Below are 22,025 nucleotides of genomic sequence, written 5' to 3' on the forward strand. Positions count from 1 at the left end.
GTGTGTGTATGTGTGTGTGTGTGTGTGCGTGTGTGTTTGTCTCATTAATTTTATTTCTTGTCACATTATGGCTCTGACTTTTCCTCTCCCACAACACAAACACTGTGTTTAATCAGGACAGACTGAAGTGTCCCTTATGGACAGACAGATAGACGTGAAGTGACACAACTGCAGATTTCCTTTCCATAAAGACAGCATTGTGACCCTGAGCCCCTCCACCACACTGGTCACTCTCCTCATCCTCTCTGTCCAGACTGTTGTTTTATTTCTTGTCCCACAAGCCCATGCTGTCCATTCTATATTTTTTTTTCTTGTACTTTTTCCTGTCCTCCATTGTCACTTTCCCCCTTACATGCCTCTGATGTCCTCACTAAAGTTTGTTAAAAATCACTAAAATAGAATAAGGAGGAGAAACACAGTCAGTGTGAGGAGAAGAGACGACTAAAGTGACAGAAGACAAAGAGGAGTGGACAGCTAGAGCTGGACTGAAGTGACAGATAAGGACAAGGAGAATAGAATAGCAAAGATAAGGAGAGACAAGAGAAGAAGATGAACAGAATGAAGAAAACGATGAATAAAAGAGGAGGACAAGGCAGAGGATAAGGAGAGAGAGGAGGACAGACAGAGGAACAGGAGGAAAGGGGGACAGCAGCAGTAGAAATGACCAGCCAGCCATACACAGAAAGAGATGGTCACAGGAAGGAGAGGATTAGGACTGAAGGCAGTGTGGACAGTAAGGTGGGAGACACAGGAAGTGACCGCCATTATAGCCAAGTGGACTGAACAGGCCGACATCATTCTACAAGACATGATCCCCAGGTCTACACAGGACATCGACATATATCTGTCAGTGGGCTTAGTGACCGACAGGTGGAAACACACATCATGTGCAGTAGACATCCAGAGGCACTGAGAGGATTCTGGGAAGGTGACCTCAGTGGGCGTGAAAGTGAGATACTCCAGTGTGAGGAGTGGCACCCTCTTGTGTTTGTAACTCACACTTGTGTCTCTTGTCGGACATTAAAACAAGAATCTCACCACATGATCAGTGTAGGCTGTCACATGACTTTCTCAATAATCCAGTATATAGCGCTTTTCTGATATTTTTATACACACATGTTCTTCACTCTGCGGTGGGATTGGTTCCCTGCCTTGTGCCCTGTGTTGGCTGGGATTGGCTCCAGCAGACCCCCGTGACCCTGTGTTCGGATTCAGTGGGTTGGAAAATGGATGGATGGATGGATGTTCTTCACTGATGTTATCACAGGTCCAAACCCTCTGCCTCTCAAATCCTTCTTTTGTCATTTTAGTCAGTCAGGGTCTTCCTCAATGCCAGCAGACAATCAAATGGCCGACTGCAAATGTGAGTAATTTGACGTCACTAAGGACACCTGTCACACTAGTCCTGTGCTCCACTGGTCACTCTGGTCACTGTGTGATTCTCTTTACTACTAAATACAAAGCTGTGTGGTGACACATGTCAGAGGTCAGTGGTTGTGTTCAGGTTTTTAAATTAAAATGGTGGACTCAGAGTGGCGTAGGTGGATGTGGTAGTGTGGGGGAGCAGAGCAGCCCTGGAGTGTTGGTGGTGAATTGGCGGAGCGCACTTTACACCTGCAGACACGTGTGGTTCAGCCAGTGTCCTCATTAGTGTTCTGGGGTGTGGAATTAGACACCTGCACCCCAGTGAGTTTAAAATGAGCTGAGCAGGATAGTCAACAACAAAACTGAACAGGAAAGAAAAATGAAAAGATGGAGACGGAGATTACATGAGAAATAAAGTAAATGAAGAATTGTGGCTGAGCTGATGCAGTGGAGTGGAGGTCAAGAAATGGCTGTGAGAGGAGTGAGCACACAGCACTCAAGGGGTGAGATCAAAACCTGCCTCATTTTTCTCTATGGATTATTTATTGACTCTTTACTGTGATTTTAACCTCCACCAATGAACACTGTTTTAATTGGGGAATATTAATTAATTCATTTATTAACTTATTTATTGAAGAAGCACTTCACTTTATTTAGGTTTTGAACACTTTGTTCAGTTGTATCATAAGATCACTCAGCACTTACCATCTCCTTTTGCTCGTTTGTGTTCTTATTGTTCGGCTCATCCTCAGACTTGACTATTGACGTCTCAGTTTCATGGGAGTGTGACAGCTGCAGGCCACCAAGGCCATCACAAGCTGGTTAAGACCACAGAGATCAGAGAGGCCACAGAGGAGTCACAGGGTGGCTTTAAGTCAACATATTTCAATGTCATTAAAACGGACATGTGGGCATTAGCACAAAACAACTGCTAAGTACAAAAAGGACAAACTCGGGTTCAAGCCTGACCTCAGACGACTGGGCCAAGACAAAGAACTGGGAGGACTAGAAAAAGGCCGAGCACAGCCAGGAGAAAAGTAGAAAGGAGGACAAGAGGAAGAGCTGAGACAAGCTTGGGGACAATTCTGTGCACATGGATGTGTGACAAATTACAACTAGTAACCCACAACAAGAAGAAAATGTAAAGTTGCTCAGCCTGCCTGACAGACCAGCTGGACCAATTAAATGGCAGATAAAAAAGACCACAAAGCTGCTGTACACTTCTACAACACCACATTAGGGGTGACTCAGGACAAAGTGACACAATGTGACTGCACTTTCATGACATTTCCTATCCATTAAGTCATGAAGAAACGGATATTGTTATTGTAATGTGATGACAAGATTTCAAGATATCTCAAAATCACTTTCTGTAAAACTGCCTATTCTTTCAAAGTGACATCCTGTGTATTTTAAGATATCTTGAAATGTATTTCACATGTCTTAATTGGTATTGTAGATAGGTGAAAATGCTATTCCGATACTTTGAAATAAATTCATGTATTGTTGAATCTCAAGTTGTTTTTGATATATCTTGAAATACATTCTAAGATATCTCAAGTGAAGTAGAGACCCACTTAAAGATATCATGAAATTAATTTGAGATCTCTAAAAATGTATTTTAGGTCTTTTAAATAAAAGAATTTCAAAATATCTTAAAATAACTTCCCATATGGTGGGCCAAATGAACATGTAGAGATTTCTGGAAGTGAATTTTAGATATCAGTCAGTCAGTCATCATCCATCCATCCATTATCCAACCCGCTATATCCTAACAGGGTCACAGGGGTCTGCTGGAGCCAATACCAGCCAACACAGGGCACAAGGCAGGAACAAACCCCGAGCAGGGCGCCAGCCCACCACAGGGCACACACACACACCAAGCACACAGCAGGGACAATTTTGGATCGCCAGTGCACCTAACCTGCATGTTTTTGGATTGTGGGAGGAAACCGGAGCACCCAGAGGAAACCAACACAGACATGGGGAGAACATGCAAACTCCACGCAGGCAGGACCCAGGAAGCGAACCCAGGTCTCCTTACTGTGAGGCAACAGCGCTACCACAGCGCCACCGTGCCACCCATTTTAGATATCTCACAGTGAATTAAAGATATATGGAAATGCATATGTTTTATCTTGGTAGAGTGATATTTTACTCTTCTTTCCCCTTTTGTATTATTAATGTGTAGCCTTTGTCAGAATGCCTCAAATCTCACAGACTTACCACTGTTTATCAGGTATTGTACCATATAACTTCTCCCCACCTTCCCTTCTACATGTACAACCTCAGGCAATTACAGTAGGTGTAGTAAAAGACAAGCAGGAGTTAAGTTACATTTTAAATAATGTATTATTGATAATATTCATAAATAATAACAATAAGCAAAGTACATTTGAATATTGGCAACAATACAACCTGATAAATGCTGCTGTGTGTTTCAGGCGGCACACAGACTTGTTAGTTACTTTAAATGTCTCCAGTTAAGTCCTCATTTATGGTCAGCTTTCTTCAGAACAGGCCGCATGCCTGTCTCAATATGGCTGCTGAGCTGCGCTCTTCATTGTGTTGTCCTTTTCAGTTCATGGTGTGTAAGATGTTCCTTCATCAGTTTGGTAAGAGAGAGAATGAGGGGTAAAGCAAGCAAATTTATAGATTCTCTGTCCACACTCTACATCCAATAGGGTATCATGGTACTTAAAGGCTTCTGATACAATTCATTTCCAAACAGCCACACTTCAGACCAATGGGGCAGAGAACACTTTCACCCCTACCCCCGTGAAACTTGGCAGTTAGGCAGCCTGTGGGAATTGACTGAGAGACTTCAGCAGAGATACAGTTACTAAACTTGTTTGAGGCACTTCACTCAACCCTGTCGTAAAACTCCTAAAAGGGGGGGGAATGGGTTCTTAAACCATCAAACCATTGGTGTTATTATCAATAATGTAACACTAATACTGCATTGCTTTGTCTTAGTTACAAATAAAGGCATACAAAATATTTATCAACTTGTATGCAAAATTTCACATCACAACAGCATCTATTTCAAGATATCTGAAATGCATTTAAAGATCTCTCAAAATCACCTCCTATTATTCTTTCACTAGGACTTCCTGTCTATGTTAAGATATCTCAAATTGTCTTCTCAAATTGTATTTGAGATATCGCAGATTGCACAGGAACTTATTTTAAGATATCTGAAAATATAATTAAGATATCTTAAAAAGCATTTGAGAAATCTTGAAATTCACTGTTGTTTGAGTTATTTAAAATACATTTTTAGATATCTCAAAATTAATTTCATGATATCTTAAATTGAGATTATTTGAGATATCTTTAAAAAGACATTAAATTGTTTCCAGATATCTCATACAATACAACTTGAAATAAATTTACAGATACCTTGAAACAGCTTCCTGTCCACTTTCCGATATCTGAAATACATTTCAAGATATCTCAAAATGACATCCTGCACATTTCAAAATATCTGAAACACATTTTCAGATATCTCAAATAACTTCCTGTGCATTTCAAGATATCTCAGATACATTTTGAGATATCTTATATTAGACTGGATGTCCCATTGAAAGAATAAGACATTTTGAAGGAAGTGATTTTGAGTTTTCTTGAAAAGGTTTTGAGATGTCATGAAATACCCAGGAAATTATTTTGAGATTTCTGAAAATGTATTTGAAATATCTTGATATTCATTTCAGATATCCAAAATTTTATTACAGATATCTTAAAAATGTTAAGAAACTTATTTTAAGATATCTCAAGATGAGATTTAGACATCTTAAAAAGTAAATTGCATTTTAAGATATGTGAAATGTATTTTGAGATATCCCTAAATGTTATTTTGTCTTGCCATATTAAAATAGACAGGTAGTCCCATTGAAGAATAAGAAATTTTACAAGAAGGGAGTTTGAGATATCTTGAAATGCACAAGGAGTTATTTTAAGATATTTGAAAATTTATTTTGGATATCTTGAAAGGCATGTGAGATATATTAAATTTTATTACAGATATCTTATAATGTTAAAGAATTTATTTTAAGATATCTCGGAATGACTTTTAGATATCTTATAAAGTAAATTGCATTTTAAGATATCTGAAATTAATTTTCAAATATCTTTAAATATTAATTTGGGATGCCATATATAAATGTATTTTAAGATATCTTGAACTGCATTTCAGATACCTTGTAATCAGTCAGTTATTTGCCAACTCGCTTTGTCCTGAATTGGGTTGCAGGGGGTGCTGGAGCCTATGCCAATTTGCACAGGGCGCAAAGCAGGAATAAACAATGAACAGGATGCCAATCCATTGCAGGGTTAACACCACCCACCCCAACCACACACACAGGCCAATTTAGTATCACCAATGCACCTAACATGCACATCTGTGGACTGCGGGTGGGAACCAGAGCACCCAAAGGAAACCTACACAGACACAAGAAGAGCATACAAACTGCGTACAGGGAGGACCCCAGAGCAAACCCTGGTCTCCATACTGAGTGGCAACAATGCTACCGCTAAGTCACCGTACTACCCACATCTTGAAATGCATTTCAGATATCTCAAATTACACAGCATTTTACTTCAAGATATCTTGAAATTTATTTAAGATATCATAAAATAAATTTCAGATTTCTTAAAAAGTATTTAGAGTTATTTCTAAATGTTAATTTGGCTTGCCATAGTAGTTGCATACATTACCCAGGTTGGTGAATCTCCAATTCTTTGACACAAGGATGCTTGTCCCTCAACACCCACCCCAAAAACACCCCATTGTGCACATTACTGGGTATTCTCAGTAAACTCAGGACATGGAAAGTCGTTGATTAAACAACAACCCTCTCAACCACCAGCAGCAACCACCTAGCTGAGGATATGCAGACTTTTTCACTTTTTGTAGAGATTTTTAATTAAAAAGTAAATAACAGGCAGAAACATTCAGTATTAATGCAAGAAAAGGTCACCAGTTGGACTAAACGTATTTCTTCTTGTGTGAATGGAGTGAATTTAGCTGAAAGCAAAACACAATTTATTTATTTTTTTTTTAATAAGTGAAACATTGAGATTTGCTCGAAATTCAATTGTTCAAATAATTTCACTCCTCACTAATTGACACTAATGTCAAAATGTGTCTGAAATTTACCAAAAGTAATACTTGTGAATGAAGAGTGGTTTGGGAACTCAAAGAGCCAACTGCTGATTGTGAGCTCAATGGCTTGATGGACTCTCAAGATCTGGAGGGCCCGTCAATGTCACTTATGCCCTGTTGTCTCGCAAGAGGAAAGGACATTGAATTTCACAATGTAGTCTGCTCTGTAACACAGACGTGTGTTGTTACTTGACATTACATGACAATTGGACTGGACGTAATGCTGATACCGAGACGTACTGTCGTCAACCTTGAAAATGGAAGAGAAGCGGCTAGGAAATTTGTGCTCCGAGGTGCAAGAGTTAATTAAAAATACATTTTGATTCTAAAATCTTTGTGTTTTGGTTTCCTCTAAGGAGCCATGCAGGAATTTTTAAAGATTTTTTTTCCCTGTAAAAAGGTTTATTTATGCCTTTCAGTCGCCTGCACAGGAATAAATAGTGCTTAGAGTTTGGGGGAGCATTTGGAAAAGTTACTTGTACTTGTTCTTGTTATTTGTATTCCAACTTCTGTCGCCAAGACAGGGCAGTAAGCAGCAGTAGCTGACACTGACATCTTTGTAAGTAAATAATCGTCATCTTATAAATAACAGAAAAAACAATTCATTAATGGGGAAAAAAAGGCAATGGCTGACTTAAAAGCAATAAAGAGAAGAGCTCATCTGACAGGCGAGTAGCATTAAGACGTCGATCAGACACAAGTGGTTGTAGGAGTAGACAAGACAATAAGAAATGAACCAGCAGTGGATATTCAGTAAGTGTGCTTTTCTAAATTGAATAGTTCTTAGCTGTCAAGAAAGTAGAGCAGTTAAGAGAGCAACAGTTTAAGGACAATTTAATACAACAAAAATGAAGGAATACAAATAGTGTGAGTGGGGAGCTTGTAAGTAATTAATAAGAGGAGCGCAAAGTTGAGAGAAGAGACAGCAAAAAGTAAAAAAAAAATAAATAAAATTTAAATAATCCACAGTCAAATTTTAATATTGAGGCCAGTGCAATGTAACCCCTGTTGGATGTTGGACTTTTTCAGAGGACATGTTGGAGGATCCTGTAGTCTTCTATGATGGCTACATCTGCAGGATATGCCAGCTGATCCAGCACCTCAAGCTCAGAGTCACTCAACTGGAGGAGAAGATGGCTGGCCTGCGTTGTAGTAGAGAATTGCTGGACCTGGCCCAAGTGTCCATTAGAGAGATAGTGTGCACTAGGTGACGCTGGAGGAGACTCCAGACAAGAGAAATAATGAAAGGTGGATCACAGTCACAAGGTGCAAGGTAAAGAGTGCACACTGTCTGGGGGCATCAACCCCAGAACTGGAAGTGTGAAATTGTTTTCAGGGCCTTGCAGAGCTAGACGGTGCATCTGAAGATTCTAAGGTAGTAGACAGGCATGAGGATCCCCAATGGGCCACCTCAATAACAGTTCCTGGAAAGAGAGAGGTTGTGATAGTTGTAGACTCAGTCATTAGGGGGATTGAAGCGCGTTGCATACAACGTGAATCCTGATTTTAAGAAAGCCCTCCCCTTCCTTTTGATTGCTTTGGTAAAGTGCACTATGGGGTACTTGGTGTTAAGAGTTTTTAGTTTAAAATGGTGTGTCAGGCTGGTGGGCACGGCAGCTCCTATGTGAAGTGATGAGACGAGCTGATTGTTTGTTACATGCAGGCAAAGTCAGCTCAGCTCTTTTGACATTATGCAGGTTGTTTGGTGGGGAACCTGAGCCCACTGGGATAAAAGGAGCCTGAGTAGGTTAGATTGGGAGTAAGAGTGAAAAAGAGAATGGAGGGAGGTGATATCAGAGGAAAGAAAAAAGAAATGTCAGTTTCAAGGCAGAGCTGGTGCAGTGGAGAGGAAGCCTGGTGGTGAGTGAAGTCGGCCCGTTGCTGAGCCACAAAGGGAGGCAGGCATGACCAACCATTCGGAGAAGTCCTTTGGATGCTGAGTGACAAAAATAAAACACCATTGATATTAGAAACAAACTTTTATTACTCACTTATCAGCACACTGACATGTGTTACCAAAAAAGCCCACTTACTCTTCACAAGGGCCTTACTACTCCCAATAGGGACACAACACCACAATGCTACAAATAGGAGTGCAAGATAAAGAACTTAACAACATTATCTCCTTTGGATAAGAAAAAACAATTAAACTGCCTAACACACCAAATATCCATTTAAATGCATAGAACTAATGATTACTCTTCTTCAAGTCAAAAAAAAATGTGGCTATGCTAGTCACTTACTGTGATATATTCTATCGTTAATGCTTTTAAATGTACAAAAGGAGACGTCTCTTTGTACTTAAGACAGTCAGCAAGCTGGTCCTTTGTAGGCGACCACAAAACACATTGGACGTTTTGATCTTGAAGACATTCTTTTACCCCATTTAACACTTGATGAAGTCTTTTCTCTCTTACAGACTTGATGGATTGAATCACCCCAAGTAAGCAGTAGGTGTCTGTAACACAAATGACCTGAAGACCTTTGTGTCTTGAGGCACTGACTGTGATCTCTGAAGAGTGTTTACAAAGACAGATTGCACTTATGATACATTCAGACATTGTTTGGTTTTCTCCTCTCCAAGTACTTCATTCTGTTTTTTTTATTCTTTCCTACTGCCAACAAAGGGGTGAGAATCGACCTCCACCTCCTGCCAAAATAATCAGGCATCCTCCTTGTGTGCCACCATCAGGAAGATTCCCAAGTGAGACATCACCAAAAACAACAAATCTCAATGACTCGTCTCTTCCCCGGTTTTCAGACTTCAAGGCTTTTCCCTAATGACCTTGTTGGCTTTGTGTATTGTTTGCACAGTAACATGTTTTGTGCTTGGTGTCCATCAAATAAGACATCAGGTCTGCTTTGGTTGGCAAACCAGAGAGTCTACCCTGTTTTGATTTTAGTTGTTCCAGTTAGGTGCACTGAGGAGAGCGTCCCTTTTTAATCATCTAGAAGAGACTACAGCAGTGGGCTGAAGATTCTCTGTATAGCTTTCTTGGTGTATACATATTGCTCCTTTGACACTTAGAACTTCTAATCCCACCTAGCAGAAGTGCTCATACCCTTCATCACCATCCTGGAAAGTTGCTCAGAGGTATGGAATAACTGAGATAGAAACGTTATGTGTGCCTGCCCATATAAAATCATCAACATGACATACAGTATAAGAATTCCATTCACAGTACCATCTTCATCTAACCAGTAAAAAAACTGCTGGATCCACTTGTGCCACATTTCCACCCATCTTCAGCAAGATCTCCTCGACTTTATTATATCAGTAAAGTGGCACATCTATGAGACCACACACATGTTTTCTGAGCCTCCACAGTTTTTCCCGACACAATGTAATACCCTGTAGGAAAGCACATTTGAAGTCCAAGGAATGAACTCTCCATTATCTCTGACAGATGACAGCTAAAAGAACTTGAAGAGGTTCTGATGAACATGTTGCAGAATCACTTTTGAGCCCATTTCTATTTAGTTCCTCAAACTCTCTCGCCACTTTGGTGTGCTTTGGGTTTTACTCCTGCTGAAGTCTGTTTTGAAGTGTGTAGGCATCAGCAGTGACCAGCTAAAGTGACTGGGGCAGAAGCCGATGTGAAGGAAGACTGCTGTTGATGGTGGTCTCTTGGCTTGCTGATGAGAACTTAAATGGCAAGCAGAGGAGATGTCAGTTTTAGAAGGTGGCACAAAACTCTTGTTGTGTTTAATGGACCGAATCTGACTGTGATGTTCCCCTTATTTTTATCTATGGATTATTTAATGACTGTTTGCTGTGATTTTAACCTTCACTAAAGAACAGTATTTATTTATTTATTTATTGAAGAAGCACTGCACTTCATTTTGGTATTTGAACACTTTGTTTTGTTGTATAATAAGACTACTAAGTACTTAGGCATCTAAACTTGATAGATAGATAGATAGATAGATAGATAGATAGATAGATAGATAGATAGATAGATAGATAGATAGATAGATAGATAGATAGATAGATAGCACACACTTCTAGCATATTCAAATGTAAAGAGTACTGATTTGATAAAACAAAAGTAATACAACAAAAAAAGCCTATATAATCAGTAACAAACCTACATTTTTGGTGCCCTATTATGGAGATCCCTTCACAATCAGTAATTTTAACAAATATTTTGCATTGAATACCACTATCTAAGTATTATTATTATAATGTTTTAATACTCCTTCTCATACAGTGGACATCCAAACTAAACTAAAGTCCCATCTGAGCCCCGAAGCTTAAACTTCATTATTTTCGTAGTAGTTCCAGCTGTATATATAATAGAAATATAATTGGCAAAACGAAATACATAGAAATATAAAGAAATAAACAAAAAGAAAGAAAACACTTTTAACATGATAATGAAGAAAACAAAAAATAGGTAAAAATTAAAGTTATATTAAACTTTCTATAAAGTGATAGTTAAATGTAATGGTAAAGATATATAATGTATGTAATTAAGGACAATACACATAATCCAAACAGACAATATTGGACTGCTGATATGGTGACTGGAGGACAGACCTGCACAAGTTGCTTTGTAATGTCGGGGCACCAACTGGATGTCCCCCTTTAATGAAGTCAAATGAAACAAAACAAAAGTGGATGCGATGGCCCAACAAAACACACCTTTACAGCCCAATAGACACATTTTTTTTGCAGTTGTGTGAACACGATGGCGCTTGCTTCATGTCGAGTTTGCGGGTCCAGCAGCAGACTCCATCCTCTGGGGGGGCCGGCAAGTTTTCAGAGTCCCACCCAGAAGGACAGGGGCAGCTCTGGGCACTGCGGCTGAGTCAGTTCCCCTCATTTGGTTTCTTCTCAGAGCTGCAGGTGGATAAGGAGAGACAGTCAGTGTGAGCGCCCCCTCTCGTCTCAGAGTGGTATCACTTACCTCACAGAGACAGGAAGGTCATCTCCAGGCACACATGCGGGACAATTTAAATAACTTTCTGTTATGTTTACATGTATTCTTTATATTTTTTTTTATTATTATATATGTTTTTATATATTGTTGCATTTATCTGGAAGTTGTGATGTAACTGTGTTCTTCTTCATTATTTAAAAAAATATTCATGATTGTGTATTCTTTTTGGTTTATTATTTCTTTACATGTATATGCATTCTCCTTAATAATTAATATCTATTTTATGTTTTTTGCTATTTTATTATTACTCTTTACTCTTTACAATTTTGTTATGATACCACTGTGTTTTATGAGTTATTCTGTCTGTCGTTGGGTGACACAGTACCAGTGCTGGTGCCTTGCAGCGTGCAGATGACGGTTCAAGTCCCGAGTGCTCTCTGTGTGGAGCTCACGTGTTCTCTGCTTGGTTTTCTTCCACAGTCAAAGAACTTGCAGGTTATGGGACTTGATGTTGTTGAATTAGACCCGTGTGTGTGTGTGTGTGTGTTCACCCTGTGATGGACTGGCACCCTATCCAGGTGCTGATCCTCCTTTGTACCCAATGACTGATATGACAAACCTTGTCCGCTACGGGAGATGGACGTCTGAGGCAGAATCCATTAGCAGCGGTGTTATTTTTCCGATTTTTTTTTTCATAATTCTTGGGTACCCTTTATTTACTCAACCCGAGGGGCGTTCAATTATAGTATATGCAAGCATATACGTATAAGCAAGAGTGGCAAGAAAAAGTCTCCGAAAGAAATGGAAAAGACAGCTAAAGCTTCATCCAAATCTAAACAGACATCAAATTCAACCTCAAGGTACATCCTGTCAGAGACTGACCTGGAATGGATAGGCGAAAGCACAGATTTCCCAGGACTTGAGGCTGCTGCATCATCCCCAGCCAAGAGCGAAAGTGGGAGCGAATGTGCAAGTGAATCGGGCCAGGAGAACTTGTCGATTCCAGAAGGCTCAGTAAAACTGAAAATGGCCTTATTTTCCGCATTGTCATCTATCCCTCGTGAGCTAAAAACATAAACTGGGCTTGTTACTTCACCTGCAGAATTTAGGGAAGACTAAAATGATCTGTCCGAGCTGAAGGCAATGATCACAGCAATGGCCACCGCTCAAGACATAAAGGAGCTCAAGGATAATATAAAGAAGGATATAAATGATATAAGGAAAGAAATAAAGAACATACACAAGACTAACAAGAAGCTGCTTCAGGATATTAAAGGCCAGGAAACTCATTTAAATAAACACTTTGAGGCAGCCTTTAAAGGTATGCTAGAAAAAACGGAGGAAAAAATACAGGAAAATGCATCTAAATTTGAGAATAAACTTAGAGCAGACCCCCGTGACCCTGTGTTAGGATATAGCGGGTTGGACAATGACTGACTGACTGACTTGGAAGATGTTAAGCAAACGTTCACGACTTGAAATAGCAGAACAACTGGCATCTTACCTGACAAAAAAGCAGCAGCTGTAAATTCCAAATGCTAAGTGCTTAGACACAAATTCGCTGCACTGGAAGATGGATGCAGAAGTAATAATATCAGAATCGAAGGCCTCCCTGAGAAAGTCCAAACCCAGTGATATTCGTAGCTGAACTATTCTCTAAAATAATTGGAGAGGACTTCAAATCAGACACTGAGATAGCAGACAGCTTACCGCATACGGGGATCAAATACCTCAAAGCCTAGGACAGGGGTCTGCAACCTTCACTATGAAAAGAGCCATTTTGCTCCCTCTTCCTCCAAAGAAAAATAGTCTGGAGCCGCAAAACATAACACAGCTTATAAACTTTTAAAAGTTTTAATCTTTTTTTAGATTTTACATGTTACAACCACAGAATACAACAAACAGAAGTGCAGTGTGCATGTGTAGGCCTACTTTGAAATAAATGTAACTGAACTCTCCAGGCCTATTTGAGTCCTTCATATACCTGTATAAAATTAAAATAAAAACTAGCCCACTTTAATATAAATAAAACATTTAGCTGTAGCTTAGCAGCTTTAAAAAAGTAAACATAAAATTCCATTTCAGTGTGCTCTCATCCTCTTCAGGTTTTCCTCTCAGCCAGCAATCAACTGAAGCACCTGAACATACAAAAAAACCGACATCAGCTCCGGGTCTGAAATAAATGTGTTTTTTTTTTTTTTTTTTAAATATTAGCCTATTAAATGCTATTGTTCTCACCTGTTTAATGTGACTTCTGTTTCTGAAGTTTGCTGCAGATCATCTCTAGCACTTTGAGCTACTTTTTGTATGAAAATGTGCTATATAAATAAATGTTGTTGTTGTTCTATGTCGGGGCTATACGATGTGACTTTGACCTTCACACAGGACTGCAGGCTCATGTGTGAGGTGGGAGAGATATTTGGACTTTATGAAGTTCATTCTTGAGAAAACTTGCTCACATAAGTATGTTGAGCCAAAGATGGACAGGACTCCAAATGCATATTTTTTCATGTTCATATATGTTTCGGGAATGGCACTCCATGTATTGAAAACAAGTTTGTCGGGTTTGGGGAGGTTTTCAATATCAGTCCATTTGTGCTCTTTAGCGAGAGTAGCCTTCTGACGGGCGACTTCTTCAAGATCCGTTGTCAGGCATTTGAACTTGGACACCCATAAATCTTTATCCGCTATGCGGCCAGTTCAATTTCTAGATCGGGCTTACTCACTCCTGTGAATGCGGATGTGTTCAGCAGGGATGGGTCGATGTCCATGGAAGGAGAGAGTGTTTTTTTTCTTTCTGAACTCACTGAATCTTTCTCTAAATGCAGCTTGCATTGCAATAATTGTACGGTGGAAATAATCACAATTTATGTGAATGTTCACTGCTTTGAACTCTCTCAGGGAGGGGAAGTGAGAGAGTGTACCTTTCTGTACATCTCTGGCAAACACTGTCATCATGCGCTCAAACACCAAAACATTTAAAGTCAGAGAATAGATGCTCTGATATTTTTATGAACGATTCTTTCATGTATTCTCCGTCTGTGAACGGCTTACCCCTCCTTACGATCTCTTGAGCTGCCACAAAACTAGCAGCTGTAGTTGATTGTGGAGAAGTGATCCACTTTTTGAAAGTATGTTTGCTCTGTTCAGCTTTCCGTTGCAGTTCCGAAATTGCTCTCTTTCGCTCATCTTCACTTGGGTATTTTTCAGTGAATGCTGAGTGCTTGTTTCGAAAATGTCTTTCAACGTTACATTTTTTGTTGTTCGATAATTTATCGCCACATATTAAGCACACCGGTAAGCCAGCGTCGTTGGCGGTGAAGGCAAATGCTTCTGTCCATGCAGAATTAAACTCTCTGTTCTCTTCTGGGATTTTTCATTTTTGGGATTTATTCATGGTTAGTGCAGGGGTCGCACACTCCAGAAGCCACCTGCAGGTAAAGGCGAGGGCTATAGACGTAGATGTGACGCATATTTTAGTTGACAAATTATAAATAAAAATTAGATGTTAAAGTGTATAACAGTAGTAGTAGTAAATAAACATTATATATATTACATATATTATATACAAATTAAATTAAGAAATTGCCGTTATTCATTTTCATGTTTTTTTTTTTTTGTCAAGGCCAAAAGGAGCCATTACAAGGAGGCTGAAGAGCCGCATGCGGCTCCAGAGCCGCGGGTTGCCGACCCCTGGCCTAGGACATTCATCGTGTGCTTTGAAAAATTACAGTTTAAATTACATACAATGTCACTTTTCAGACAGAAACAAGAGATTATATTTGAAATTAACCACATTCGTATTTCCCTGATTTCTCACCCTCAACAGCTGTTAAACGTGCCACATTTTACAGCATTAAACAGAAAGCCGAAATCAGACAGAGCCTCTTGTCTCCTGACAAACTGAAAGTGGACATTCAAGGCAAGTTTTAAGAGCTAAGAAAACTGATCCTGACACTTTTTGAAAGACGATTGTGAGTTGCATCGAGTCCTGGCATGGCAAAGAAGATCTTACCAGCTGTACGACCCATTCACAATGAAACTCATTCCATAATTATACATTCTATTTCATTATCTGCCATCTTTTATGTTTTAATTACAATTATATGAGTGTATGTATGTATGTGGAATTTTTTTCCTTCATAGTGGACTGTTAAACATCATACCCTTGGCTTATTGTATTAGGGCTTACTATTAAACGTTATCTGCTTATCCAGGTCTAATGTTTAACATCATTCCCTGGGTTTACTCTTTCAAACTGTTGAAGATTACATTTTATGTTTATAGTATTTGGACTGAACTGTCAATAGATCTCTTTATTTTAATCCTCATTCGCCACTGCTGGAGGGCTTGTTTTGTTTTGGATGTGCTCTGTCTCTAGGTATGTCAGAGGACTGGGACTTTGGGAAGTGTGGTTTAGCTTCACTTGGGTAGGTAAAACGGGGGGACAGGGGGCCTAAAGAAAGAGAGCAAGCTGCTTGTTATCTATCCTTTTATTCCTTATAGTGATAAGTTCCAGTATCAATAGGCTTCATGTTAATAACTCCTGGAAAAACTGAAAATTAAGCTCAAAGCTGTCTTATGTAATAATGTACTACAGTCTTAAATTAAGAATACAGAATGTCAACAAAAGAATTTCAAAAGATTTCAGGTCTCAGAATTAGTTTGAATAAAAGTGTCCTCTTTCCAGTGAACTCTCCAGCACATAATATTAGATTGGACATCTTCACTTTTATCATCGGAGATCAGTTTAAATACCGAGGGGTAAACATCACAAGTAAACATAAAGCTCTTTATCAACAAAATTTCACCGTCTGCTTGGAAAAAATTAAGCAAGACTTACATTGACAGTCCACCCTTCATCTCACTTTATCTGGAAGAATTAACATCGTTAAGATGAATGTCCTCCCTAACCTTCTCTTTTTATTTGAAAACATTCCAATATACATCAATAAATCATTTTTTAAGAATTTAGATTCAATCATAACCACATTTATTTGGAATTCAAAACATTCATGTATCTAAAGGGCGACACTACCAAGACCTAAGGCAGAAGGTGGCATGGCTCTACCTAACTTTCAATTTTATTGGTGAGCAGGAAACATACAAACTATAAAAACCTGGACATGGACACAAATAGATGAACACACACAGGCTTGGTCCGCAGTAGAAATAAAATCCTGCAGCACTTCTTTATATTCCTTGCTTTGTACCCCAATAAGTACAAGTCATTGCCAATATACTAACAACCCAAATGTGCTTCACTCACTCAGAATATGGAACCAATGTAGGAAGTACTTCAAGTTAGAGAAGCTTTTATCTGTCGCACCTCTGCACGATGACCACCTCCTCACCTCCCACTTACTTCTAATCCGGAAAAAATATTGATCAGTCTTGAGGACTCAGACAGCATTTCTGTAATATATAAAACCATTTTACGGTACCTCCCTTCAAAGATCCCAGAGGACAGTGGGAAAAGGATCTCTCATTCAACATCTCAGGAAAGGAGTAGAAGGTAGCAATGCACAGAATTCACTCGAGCTCCATATGTACAAAGCATAGAATTGTTCAACTTAAAATTATATATCGATTGCATCTGTCTTGTTTAAAATTCTCCAAAAAGATCCAACCTGCAAACGTTGCAATCAAGTTCCAGCCTCACTAGGCCACATGTTTTGGGCCTGCACCAAATTAACATCATTCTGGACCAAAATCTTTAAATGCCTTTTAGACAGCCTTGGTGTTACAATCCCATCCACTAACAGCTGTGTTTGGTGGGCTCACAGAGGGGCTTCAAGTGGAGACGGACAAACAAACTGTAATGGCTTTTACTTCACTATTAGCACGTAGACTTATCTTAATCAACTTAAGAATCCTAACTCTACTCTTTTAAGTCACTGAGTAACTGATGTTTTATACTATTTGAAACTGGAAAAAATTAAATTCTCACTTAGAAGATCTGTGCAGAGCTCTTTTAAAACCTGGCAGGATCTGATCAATAACATTCTAGAATAAGCATTTTATTTGAGGAAGCAGATTCTCTTCCCCTATTAATTCTAATTATTTACTTACTTATCTTTTCTACTATTAAAGTTTCACTCTGTTGTCCCAGTTCTCTTTCTCATGGGTGAGGGTTGACTTGACTTGAATGTAGTTTTGTAAAATTTGACTTGCTTGTATGGAATGTTGTTTGATTTTAATAAATTCATTAAAATGATAAAGAAAATAAAATCCTCAGCCGCCTTGCCCAGGATAAGCGGGTTGAGAGAACAGACAGACAGACAGACAGACAGACAGACAGACAGACAGATGGACAGATCTCTGATCTCACACTCATATGATTTGTGTTGTGTATGTCAGACTTATTACACATACATTTATACTAACACACTTATAGATTTTTTTTTCATTTTTTTTAGGTCTGTGTTTCTATTTGAGGTGTTGGTGCTCATGTTATATTCATACTTTTTGAACAGAAATCTATTTAATTTCATGTGAAGTACACAGGCCTGCTAATTTGTTTGCACTGCTTGTATTGTGACATTCAGCGGCACTTTGAGAATTGTTTCTCATTACATGCGTATTTGCACTTCATTTTTCTTCATCCTTGTAATAACATGGAGTTGATAGTTTGGAAATGTAATTATAAATGTAACAAATGTTTTAAAACTATTTATGATTCCTGTAAAATTAAGAAATAGCATTACATTTGGTGTAAAACACATTATGGCTTATTTGGGACTTGACATTTAAGACTCATAACTTGCCCTTCTTGACTTGAGACTTACTTGTTATTTGACAAACAGTGACTTGTCCCAAAATCCATAAAGAGTCGTTCAGACGTCCTGCTGGATCCACACCTTCAGAGAATTCCAACTGGCACAGAGCTAAAGGGTGAGGGTATCACATTGGCGAGTCTAATAAAGTGTCCCCTGAGGATCTGCTCTCACATCTCTGAGGACTTTGCACTGATGTTACTCACCTGCTGAGCAGATCTGCTCTCCTTTGTCCAATTCACAGCAGCCATGTCCCTTTTTATTTGCACTAACACTCACTCCTGCACTCCCACAGGCCTCTCACCCACCATACACAGAGGTGTCCCTGTTACAATAACACTTTGTCTATGATGTGGACATCAGCCGTGTAATATTTAAATATGTGTGGTGTGTTAATGTTGGATAATATAGCTAAGATGAAGCTTTTTAAGAGAATAAAATACGTAAATAAGAATGTGGAGCTCATAAGGAAAGGCTGACATGGTGTGTGATGGGCGCTCATTGCTGCCCTGAGACTCAGCTCAGAATAAGAAGGAGTGGAAAATGAATGTTTATTTCAATATTCATTTGAGTTAAACAAACATTAGAAACTTCACTCAAACTAATGAACAAACGATTGACTGGTCAGCAGAGACACCCAGCATAATGGGAGGGGAGGTCATTAAGTTTGGACTGTTCAGTGCTTGTTATTTTACTTCTCCATTATCCAATTTGTTTATTCTGTTTTTGTTTTTGACATTAAGATTTCCAAACCAGGCTAGCAGTTTATAAATACAAACAGACTCAATACAAGATTTATAAAAGAGTGTCATCATGGAAGGACTCACATTACAAAGACTCGGCTTCCTTAAACAGTTGAGCTGCCTGCTCTTTGATGATTGTTTCTTGTTGGTGTCTGGTGCTGCTTCTAAGTTTGATTATTAGTAGAAAAGACTCATCACACCAGTTCACAAAGTCATCTCCCACTGGACCAGAACTGGTTTCATTCACACTCAGTAGGCTTACAATCACTGAGCACATATTTAGATGAACCTGTCCTCAAATTTACCGAGACCACCATTAGTGTAGAGGACTACAAAAGAGGTGAAAGAACAGACATGAGGGGACCTGTGGATGAGGACAACATGTCAGACAGACAGCCATTGACTTTCACTCTTCAAGTCCTGTCTTTTAAAAAGTCAATCAGCCATCCTACCAAACTGAAGTCGAAATTAAATTCTTTAATAATTTCTGTTCAAGAAGGTGAGGCTGAATGATGTTAAAGGCTGAAGAGAAGTCTACAAGCAGGAGCCTCACATGAGCCTTGGTGCTCTACAAGGGGTCATACAAGAGATGAAGTAAAGTGACATAAGAACATTAGACATTTGACAAATGAGAGAAGACCATTCAGTCCATCAAGCCTGTTTGTTTAGCTAAGTTCATGAAGATTCTTATTAAAGGTTCTCAAAATTTCTCCTTGAACTCCATGTCTTGGTAGTTTGTTCCAGAGTCGCACAACTCTTTCTGCATTCTTGCTTCAATTTTAAATGCGATTTCTGTTAATTGCCACTAATGTCCTTGAGTATGTGATTTACACTTAACTTGACAGAATTCTGCTAGATCTACTGTATCAATTCTTTTGAGGATTTTAAATACCTGGATGAGATCCCCACACAGTCTCCTCTGCTCATACTAAGCAGGTTTAATAGTCTGTCACTGTAGGACATGTCCTTACCACAATAACAACATTTATTTATATAGCACATATTCATACAAATAATGGAGCTCAAAGTGCTTTACATGATGACGAAAGAGAAAAAGGACAACATAATTAAGTATTAAAATTAGGGAACACTAATTAACATAGAAAAAAAGTAAGGTCCAATGGTCAGGGAGGACAGAAAAAACAAAAAAAAAACACCAGATGGCTGGAAAAAAAAATCTGCAGGGGGTCCGAGGCCATAAGACCACCCAGCCCCCACTAGACATTCTACCTAACATCAATGACCTCAGTCAGTCCTCGTGATATTCAGGGTTCACATGGAAGAACTTGATGATGACGGTCCCATAATGCACTTGGTTGCTCTGCTCTTCATATCTTCAAGTGCTGTTATGTCTTTCTTGTACTGAGGAGACCAGAACTGCACTCCGTACTCCAGATTTTGCTCTCACTAGTGTATTATAAAGTAAGAGTATAATGTCCATGGATTTAAATTCAATAGTTTTTATGATATAACCTCACATTTTATATTATCTTTTTAATTGTTTCTGTACATTACTTAGTCAATGAAAATGTTGTGTCAACATAAACCCCTAAATGCTCTTCAGAGGTCTCCTCCTGTAGCTCAGTGTCTCCCATATTGTATTTATATTTGGCTGAACTGAATCACTCAGCTAAATAGAAGACACATCGGGACGACAGCAAGTGAAGTGAAAAAGTATCACAAAAATAATACAAAAGCGGAGACTCCATAACACTTCAGTGACACATATATTCCTTTATTCCTGTTCAGAAAATGAACCCATGACTAAAATAAAAAAATTTCAAGAAAGACAGAGACAAACTGACCTGCTGCTGGTCACCACTAGAGCTGCCAGTCCTGAGTGGTAAATGACAGACAAGAATTCCAGTTTGTCATCCTCACCCCATGGTCAACTGTGACAAGTCCATCTGGTCACATGAGTGCAGGATGCCATCAGTCTCATGTCTGTGATGTTCTTATCCAGTGTTGATATCCACATGTCAGTCTGAATGACTTGGCACCAGTCAGTCCAGCGTGAAGGCAGGAGACCCTGTCAGGTATATAGCACCTTAATCTATAAGAATGGCAGTGGTCTCGTGTTCACACTGCACTTCAGTGAAAAGTCAGAACACAAGTGGCCATTGAACCTTTGTGTTGTTTGTCTCTCCTCACATCCACACTTCTGTCTCTTTATTTACACAGCCTGAATCAATGTGATCTCACATCCAGATGTTGCTCAGCTCTCCCCTCAGCTCTTTCTGCTCCACACTCACGACTGACTGAACTGGACCTGAGCAAGAAGAACAAGGAGGACTCAGGAGTGGATCAGCTGCGTGAGGGGCTGATGATTGTCAGCTGCACAACACTGTCACTGACGTAAGTGAACAACAAGTGTCTGTGTGTGGGTCATTAATTTTATTTCTTGTCACATTATCACTCTGACTTTTCCACTCCCACAACACAAACGCTGTGTTTAATCAGGACTGCAGTGTCCCTTATGGACAGACAGATGGACGTGAGGTGACACAACTGCAGATTTCCTTTAATAATTCAATTCATAAAGACAGCATTGTGACCCTGAGCCCCTCCACCACACTGGTCACTCTCCTCATCCTCTCTGTCCAGACTGTTGTTTTATTTCTTGTCCCACAAGCCCATGCTGTCCATTCTTTATTTTAATCTCGTACTTGTTCCTGTCCTCCATTGTCACTTTCTCCCTTACACTCCTCTGATGTCCTCACTAAAGTTTGTTAAAATCACTAAAATAGAATAAGGAGGAGAAACACAGTCAGTGTGAGGAGAAGAGACGACTAAAGCGACAGAAGACAAAGAGGAGTGGACAGCTAGAGCTGGACTGGAATGACAGATAAGGACAAGGAGAATAGAATAGGAAAGATAAGGAAAGACAAGAGAAGGAGTTGAACAGAATGAGGAAAAGGATGAATAAAAGAGGAGGACAAGACAGAGGATAAGGAGAGAGAGGAGGACAGACAGAGGAACAGGAGGAAAGGTGGACAGCAGCAGTAGAAATGACCAGCCAGCCATACACAGAAAGAGAAGGTGACAGGGAGGAGAGGAATAGGACTGAAGGCAGTGTGGACAGTAAGGTGGG

General features: G+C 39.3%; 1 protein-coding gene across 26 annotated transcripts in view; it reads left to right on the forward strand.

Moving 5' to 3' along the window:
• Positions 1-22,025, forward strand: part of LOC114669323 (NACHT, LRR and PYD domains-containing protein 12-like) — a 173,373-nt gene that overhangs the window by 85,518 nt on the left and 65,830 nt on the right. The gene's annotated exons all lie outside the window — the stretch shown is intronic.

This window comes from Erpetoichthys calabaricus (assembly GCF_900747795.2).
Source record: "Erpetoichthys calabaricus chromosome 1 unlocalized genomic scaffold, fErpCal1.3 SUPER_1_unloc_6, whole genome shotgun sequence".
Classification (NCBI taxonomy): Eukaryota; Metazoa; Chordata; class Cladistia; order Polypteriformes; family Polypteridae; genus Erpetoichthys; species Erpetoichthys calabaricus.